Source organism: Carassius carassius, chromosome 26 (genome assembly GCF_963082965.1).
Source record: "Carassius carassius chromosome 26, fCarCar2.1, whole genome shotgun sequence".
Taxonomy (NCBI): domain Eukaryota; kingdom Metazoa; phylum Chordata; class Actinopteri; order Cypriniformes; family Cyprinidae; genus Carassius; species Carassius carassius.
In genome coordinates this window covers 27381956-27391252 of record NC_081780.1, presented here as the reverse complement: position 1 = coordinate 27391252, position 9297 = coordinate 27381956, and positions in this window count along the sequence as shown.

Sequence of the window (9297 nt, the reverse complement as noted above, 5' to 3'; positions counted from 1 at the left end):
TTTGCCATTGAAACAGATCATTGTCAGTGAAGTGCAGCAGCGGACCAGGGCACAAAAACGTGTAAATATATTTCACTCAAATCATTAACAGATTAACAAAACGAAAGGAAACAAAAATTGTGCTGAGTTTCACTGTGACGTGATCTAACGTTCACTTAAAGGAATATGTGGCAGAAAGCCATTCTTTCGTTTTGCAAAAGTTTACAGTTTTCTTTTAATTCTTTATTTCTTTATTATTATTATCATAATAATAATTTTGCCAAGGCTTTACAGTGATGAATGGTCTTGCTTGTTTGACCAACCAGCATTGGTATCTGACTAAATTACGATTAACAGAAAAGCAATACATTGATCGCACTGGAGCCTCATGCGCATCACCTCCCTTGACATCGCAGCCTGTTCATTATCAAAATAAAACACATACAAAGAAACATAAAAGTTACAGTGCTCCATTGAAATAGTGATGCTCTGGTCACGCTAAACACAACATTGGACTGTGTTATTATAGCCTTTGTGAAGGACGATGATTTATGTAGATAATCCAAGTGTAAAGCCTATATGTAATAAATATTATTTTAGCATTCAAATATGTTGTGAATATGAAAACATTTGGATATGCTTCAGTTGCCTTTAATTTGTTTTTGGCTTGACATTTATATAGCCTAAATAACGTTAAATAGGGAGGATTTGCTGTGGAGGGAAGGGAATAAAATAGCCTGTGTTTATAATGTTTGTAAACACTGATTTTCCGATATTTTAGCCTACATTATTTCTGAATTTAATAATAAAATGCGACATTTTTTTTTTTCTTCTCAAAACACAATTTTATACAAGTAGTGTTTTTTTTATCCATGCAGCAAACATTTTAAATATCTTATAAAAATGTTTTAATATCTTTAAAGCCTTTGACCGTTTTTTTTTTTTAACATCTGGCCAAAATCTAGAAAATATCATGAGTAAGTGAAATTTAGGCTAAGACTCTCTTTGTGTTTTTTGAGACTATGACGAAATGATGCTAACCATTTTTTCTACTCAAACCGCTTTCTGAACGGTAATAATCCAGAGAAACGCATCAACAGAAATCGGTAAAATAACGATTCTGCTCTGAGTGAACCGATTTTTTTTCTCTCTCTAGATTTTAAGCCCTGCTTAAAGCATATGGAGCCCCACGCAAGCAGGAAAAAAGTATTAAATCGTGAGCATGAATTTGTTTTCTCGTTTTACTAAATTGTGTGCACGATATTACTAAGGCCCAATTCAAATTCTACCCCTTAGCCCTTCCCTGTCTCGATACTCTTTTGGTTGGAGGGGTAAGGGGAAGGGCCAGATAGCCCTTCAAACGAAGATTTTTCATGTCCACACTTCAAACGAAGGGGTATGAATTATCTCTGCAACATGGCTGCTACAGCGAACAAAAAGACACATAAATGTAAGCTTTTCTGGCATAAATAAAGATTTTAACGAAAAGTAATCATTTGTTTTATGTTACATTCAATTGTGAGTTCATATTAACGGCCATGTTACTCAAAGAAATGTTTGCAAAAAATTGCTAATATTTGCTAACGTCATATCATGAAAGTGAAGTGACATTCGGCCAAGTATGGTGACCCATACTCAGAATTTGTGCTCTGCATTTAACCCATCCGAAGTGCACACACACAGAGCAGTGAACACACACACACACTGTGAGCACACACCCGGAGCAGTGGGCAGCCATTTATGCTGCGGCGCCCGGGGAGCAGTTGGGGGTTCGGTGCCTTGCTCAAGGGCACCTAAGTCATGGTATTGAAGGTGGAGAGAGAACTGTACATGCACTCCCCCCCACCCACAATTCCTGCCGGCCCGGGACTCAAACTCACAACCTTTCGATTGGGAGTCCGACTCTCTAACCACCAGGCCACGACTTCCCCACATTACAGACTGCATGATAGTGTCACAGCATATGTCTGATCAGGGCGATAACTGCCGTAGACATTGATGGGGGCTAATCCCCCCCAATAATTATAAATCGCTAAACCATTTTCTCAAATATTGCCTATTCGAGAGAGAGAGAGAGAGAGAGAGATGGAAGTTGCATGTATTCGCCAGAGGTGCGTAGTAACGAGTTACATTTACTTCGTTACATTTACTTGAGTAATTTTTTGGGGTAACTAATACTTTTCGGAGTACAATTAAAGATGGGTACTTTATACTCTTACTTGAGTAAATATTGGGGGAAATATCTGTACTTTTACTTCGTTACTGTGTGTTACGCTCCTCTCGTTACTTTATCTTAATGCAATAAATGTTATAAATGCTTCAGTTTATTCCAAACGCGCCGTCTACTTTTCTCTGGGCAATGAGCGATGCCCATTCGTGAATGATTCATTCTTTTGAGTCAATTCTGTTCAAAGGCTTGATCAAACCAATTGGCAAACGAGTGAATTGGTTCATGAATCAGTTTGAATGAGTCGTTCAGTTTCCTGCCGCACGCGCTGAGCGTCTGAAGTGGTTCACTCGGAGTTGTAACGTTTAAGAACAGAAAGAGTGTTGAAAACGTGGCTGGAACTGCACTGAATTAAAAGCAAATCTGCAAAGGCTATTATTTGCTAGCGATGGAGATCCTTATTAGATGAACACCGCGTGTGCTGTCTACTGTTCAACAGGTAATAACTTGGGCTACATTCGATTACATTACACGATACCACTGTGACATTAGTTTGTTGTATGTGTGTGGCTTATAACAGAGGGGAGTCAAGTTGAATGCAGCTTCCAAAAGACAAAAAATAGCCGATTAAGATTTTATTAATTTTAATACAGTCACACCGCAGCGAGTACGATCAGCAAGTCCAGCTGCTAAATTCAGATCTGTGATTGCTTGCTGGCGCTGAGCCAGAGATAGATGCGTTTTTACAGCACTGCGCATTATAACCAATCACACATGATTCTTTTGAGCTTATTAAAGCATTGGCCAATCAGAGGTGTTCCGATGAGTCATCGCTAAAATGCCGGTGCTTCCTTCACTCGCTCGCTGACTGAATACCTCTTTCTGGCGAATTCTCTCGTCAGAAACAACAAAGTGCAGATGTGTGTACGAATCTTTAATTAAGATATTGATTTCACAGTGTTAACAGTTTCAGTGATTTTAATGGGAGTTTCTGAGAGTGATTGAAATCTAGACTGTCAGTGAAAATGATCTTTAATAATGTAAATGTTATTTGCTCTCTTTCTGAACAATGAAAGATTAGTAGCAATATTTATATCACATTAACTTTCAATGTTAAATTCACATTTAATATAAAGTCAGTCGTATTAAAAATATGTTATGGCATGACACCTAAATCTGTTACTTAAGTAAACAGACAGGGTTTTATAATAAATTACATAAATTGGAGTAAAGGCTGATGAAATATATACATTTATACACGCACACATACATTACATACATTTTATCTATATATCTAAATAAAAATAGGCTCAGTATATATGACCCAAAGTAACTAGTAACTAACTACTTGAGTAGATTTTTTTATCCGATACTCTTTTACTCTTACTCAAGTAACTATTCAAGACTAGTACTTTTACTTTTACTTGAGTACAGTTTTTGGGTACTCTACCCACCTCTGATATTCGCGTCTGTGCATTTCTCTTTTTAGAGTGAGTTCACTTAAAAACAGCGATTGTATCCTCTCGTCGCTGGAAAATATAATGTAGCAATTCAGTATTTAAACTGTATTTAATAAAAGTCATGGGGCAGCGTTGACAAGTTTATTTTCTCCTGGATGTGTGAGCTGCGCGATTTCCGATATGTGTGTGTGTGTCAGTAAGCAGTGCATTAATACAGGACGATAATTAAAGGCTCTAATGCACACTAGCACACCAGTATATGTGTGTATTGAAAAGGCTAGACGACGAATGATGGAGTGTGACGTCATGGTAGTGGTGTCCCAATCCTTAGGGGAATATTTTCTCCACTACCCCTTGACACTCTGTTTCAAGGGACAAGGGGATGGGGTAGGTGGAGGGGTAGCGGAAGGGCAAGGGGTATAAAATAGAATTGGGATTGGGCCTAAATCTTGGCCAGAATTTAGTTGAATCAAATAAACGAACAAATTATTATATTGTGCTTATAATTTACTTAAAATGAGGGAACAAGTTAGTAAGTTTTGTGCACGATTTAGTAAAATGAAGAAACAAATTATATTGTGTGCACATTTTACTTGTTTTTTTTTTCTGCATGTCAAATGTGGGGCTCTGTACATGAGCCACTTTAAGCGTAAAAATATTCACATCGATTAATGTGCGGTTGTTTTAGAGGTTGATGACAAGTTTAGTGTGAGGAAAAAAATGTTTTCCCCGGTTCCTGCAGGGGTGTCCCTTATGCCACTGGTCTAGTGCAGTTATTGGTTTTGCACACAAAGAACTGCCAAAGTCTTCTGCTTCTTACCTGAAGAGGCGAAAGGAAAGTTCTGCATTTCTGCAAGTCTTTGTGATAACAAATCATGACACCACATAAAATACAAAAAGGTTTAAGTTTATCCAGTTTAATGAAAAAAAATTAACACAAAGTAACAAACTGATTCCAACATTTTTTTCCAGAACAAAAACAGTGCAGTTCAAACAAATGATAGAAATGAATGAACATAACCTACCTGAAACCTTTTTTGTAACATTTGAATTTTTAGATTTATGCAATCTTATGCAGAATACAGCACACTGAAGTAACCAAGTATATTTTCAATATGTTGACCGATTTAATCTTTTAATAATGATGTTTCTCTGAGGCCCTCACTGTTATTTCAACTCGTGCTTCAAAACATCCAACGGTTGATTTAAATCGTGGACTTAATTGCAATAAAAAAAAAAATTAAAAATCACACTAGGGATGTTGCAATTCGTAATTAATGTTGGTAGGTTATATTGTGCAGCCCATTATTCTACACCTTTCCTTCAGCAGCGTGAGGATGTTGTAAAGTTTGTTAAAAGTATACCATTGCTCAGCCTTTTTGAACTTTTTTTTGCCCCGAAATGAAGATGAAGATGAGAACTGACCCCCCAACTGAGCCTGGTCTCTCCCAAGGTTTTTTCTCCATTCTGTCACCAATGGGAGTTTTGGTTCCTTGCCGCTGTCGCCTCTAGCTTGCTTAGTTGGGGACACTTCATTTACAGCGATATCGTTGACTTGATTGCACAGATTTCAATTATGAGCTGCTTTTAATTGAAAATGAAGTATTTACTTTTCCTTTTTCACTGACACACTATTTTCTATTTAAAATACTATAAGGCTGCTTTGACACAATCGGTTTTGTTAAAAGCATTATATAAAGAAATGTGGCTTGACTTGACATTTTATGAACAGTTGTCCCTCAATTCTGACTGATTGATTAGAATGTTGTTCCAGGATCATGTTGTACTTACTGAAATCCCGTTCATCACTCTTAATGTTTCACAGATTTAGGAGCTAGTTTTAGTGCTAAAACACTTTGTATTAAAGGGATACTCCACCGTGTTTTCATATTAAACTATGTTTTTCCCTTAACTAAGACGAGTTGATACATACCTCTTTCGTCTCAGTGCGTGCACTCAATCGCTTTGGCGCACGGTGACACTTTGAAAGCACTTAGCTTAGCCCATTCATTCAATATGGGCCAAGCAGAGAAGCTACCAAACACCTCCACGTTTTCCCTATTTTAATATAGTTACTCGCGCAGTGTAACTCGACCTAGGACGGTAACACAAAACGTTGCGCTTTTCTAAGCGTGTAAAATGGATAACTATATTGTGTGGCGGAATACCATGGCAAGTGCTTGTAAGCACTCCGTCTTGGCGCAGTAATATCTTCACTCGTGAAAAATCCTCTCACCTAGTGAAGATATTACTGCGCCAAGACGAAGTGCTTGAGGTGTTTGGTAGCTTCTCTGCTTGGCCCATATTGAATGAATGGGCTAAGCTAAGTGCTTTCAAAGTGTCACCGCGTGCCAAAGCGATTGAGTGCACGCACTGAGACGAGAGAGGTATGTATCAACTCGTCTTAGTTAAGGGAAAAACATAGTTTAATATGAAAACACGGTGGAGTATCCCTTTAAAGCAAACATTTAGGAGTCCTACATTTAATATTTTCTCCTAAATGGGAATGTTGTGACATATTTTACCCTTAAGATGTTTTGTGGATACAGGTTTTCATTTGTGTAGAATACTAAGAAACCCTGAATGGGTAAGGAACTCTTCAGTGTCTTGAGAGTCCATTTCAACTATGTCTTATAATTTTAAAGTTAAAATTGATTTCATAAATTTTGTGAGCAATAAGTTATTGTTTGTGAAAGTTCATTATCCTGTCAGCATAGTCTGAAGATGATCTGACTCTATTGTAATGAAGAGAAGGGAATAATTGGAATTTAGGTGTGATTATTGTACACGCCCCCTTAATTTGAATGAATGGTTGTTGCTTAATCAAGTTAGTGTACATCTGAAGTGGGAGGAGGTGATGATTATTTAAGGATGGTTTGAGTACTGTTCGAGAGAGATTCGGGGAGCTCTCACTTGTGGGAAAGTGCTAGACGGTCGCTCGCGATAATTAGTATCTCCGGCGGTGAAGATCAGCAGTCAGTAGTGGATAAATGTGTTAGACAGTTAGGGATACAACTTTGGGCTAGGAGAGCTCGCAACCGATGTCACTGTTTAAATAATACAGAGACATGGGAAGCTGATTGGGTCTGTTGAGGGATGCAAATTGATATCCCGTGTATCCTCGTAGCCTGATGTGAGCTCGTCCGCTTTGCATGTGGACCAATAAAGGCTGAAAAGGGGGGTAATGTGTTTTATAAGATAATGTGTTATGTTTTAACAAGTAATAAAGAATTGTGTGTTAACTGCCATCTGAGTGTGCTGGTCTCTGCCTTCCCTGACCTTCTTGCAGTTGTTACACTATTTTGGTGAAAATCAGACCAAAAGTTGAGGAGGAGTTAGAAAAAGTAGGATTTTAACATAAATCAAAATGGCGGACAGGGAGTTCGGTTTCCTACTTAAAAATGTATATATGTCTGTTGTCTTCAAACCTTTGCAGAGATACAGCCCTCAGATGTAGTTTGGCATCTTTCCAGCAAATTAATTCATGCATTAAAGCTGAAGTAGGTAGCTTTTGTAAAAATGTATTTGTGAAACCTGTCATTATGTCCTGACAGTAGAATATGAGATAGATAATCTGTGAAAAAATTAAGCTCCTCTGGCTCCTCCCAGTGGTCCTATTGCCATTTGCAGAAATTCACCGCTCCCGGTAAGAAACAACCAATCAGAGCTGCGGTCCGTAACTTTTTTTTGTGTTCAAGATTTACAAAATGTATATAATAAGCGAGTACACCATGAATCCATTTTCCAAACCGTGTTTTTAGCCTGTCCTGAATCACTAGGGTACATCTATAATAAGTGTTTATATTCGGACCATTTTAGAGTGCTTCGGGGGTACCGCGGCGGAGTAACCCGGTACCTTTGTGATTCTTCATAGACATAAACAGAGAGAAGTAGCTTCGGCTACAATGTTCTTCCGCAAGACGCAAGCAGTTCTGTTTATTAACCGCTAGAGCGTCAAAAGTTACGGACTGCAGCTTTAAACGAAAACCGTTTCGTGTATCAATACGAAATCCACAACTTTTTGCGAGCTTGGTCTGAAGATGATCCGAGCTATGTTTGGTGAAAATTGGACCAACAATTTAGGAGGAGTTTGAAAAAGTAATTTTTCAACATGAATCAAAATGGCGGACAGGAAGTTTAGTCAATAATAGGACTAATAGGACTAGAAGCACAATCAGAATAAAAAAAGTCACATGTAAACACGTCAATCGGATTGAATTGGCCAGATCCGACTAAAATTTTGATCGGATTGTAAGGGGTGGATAATCCCTTTTGAAATCGGCGCGAGAAGACATGTAAACACTTGATTCGATTGAAAACCGAAACTGGAAAGTACTGCGTATGCGTAATGACGTATGACGTGCGGAACGAGCTGTTCTTCCTGGTGACTAAAGTGTCATAAATAAGTGTCCTGTCATTATAAAACTACCCTTCCACACAGCGTATGTGAAGTGGAACAGGACCACGTTCCACCAGTCCTTGTTTAATACTCTCATCAACAGACGACTAGTTTTGGGTGCGGGAAGGGGCAATACTATTATTTTTATTTTATTAAGTAACATTAAGCAGCACAACAGTTCATGTGTTGGTCTTTGCCTAATTAGGACCCGAAGTAGATAAATCCAACGTGTGCTTTTTAAAACGGCATGCGACCGCAGCGGGAAACTGTATATTCATGCAGTGTGCGCATGTCTAAAGAGTAAATCCGATCAGAAGCTTGTGACATGTAAACCCCCACATCTACCCGGTCACTTTATTCGGCGTTCATGTAAACGCTACGTTCGGATTTGTCAATCAAAATTAATTCACAATTATTAATTCACAAAATTGGTGATTTTCGGTTTTTTTGCAGAATCTTTTAAGTTGAGATCACTAAGAAACCTCTCAGTGTTTGAGATGGCAGTATTGGTATATTTAAAATCGTACATTTTGAGGTTGAAATCAGCTTGTTTTTCAGAGACTAGAGCGTGCAGTAGGGGCGTTTCATTGTCTGTGTATTTCCATACTAGTTAAGCCGGCTGTTGTTTCTTTTGTTATTGCCCCCGCCCTCCAAAGGAAGCATGGCTACTTATTATGCAGCGCTCTGGCCGGCTCTAGCTGATATAAAAATTCAATGAAGATGGACGCCGCAAAGATTACTGCAAACGAGCTGAACAGTGGCTATAATCTACAACTAAGAGAAGATTAAGACGAGGAAGAATGTATCGGACTGGCGTCAGATGAGTTGGACCGTAAGATATCAGAGGCTGTATCGATAGTAACATTTGATGGGGATAAAGACAGAGAAATGGGGAAATTACAAAACTTTGACTGTAAATGCTACATGAGGAGAAAAGTAGCCAGAAGCTTTCTCCAGACATTTTGTACAACATACGGCTGGATTCTTTAGCTGCAGAAAAAGAGTGGCAGGACATGCAAATTATTGGACATTTAGAGGCAAACAGATGCACAGTGCAAACATTAATGCCCAATAGGAGTGCCATCGATAAAGAAATAGTTTAAACAATGTCTTTTTTTAGAGCACGTAACTTAACTAGAAGCTGTAACATACCTGTTTGTGGATATATCCTGACGAGACGTCGCCTCGGAGTCTTCACTGGACCATCGTTCCTCGGGGAATGGGATGATTTTTCATGGGTCTGCCATCAATGAAGTGGAAAGACCAAACGTACGGAAATTTTGGTGGTTTCT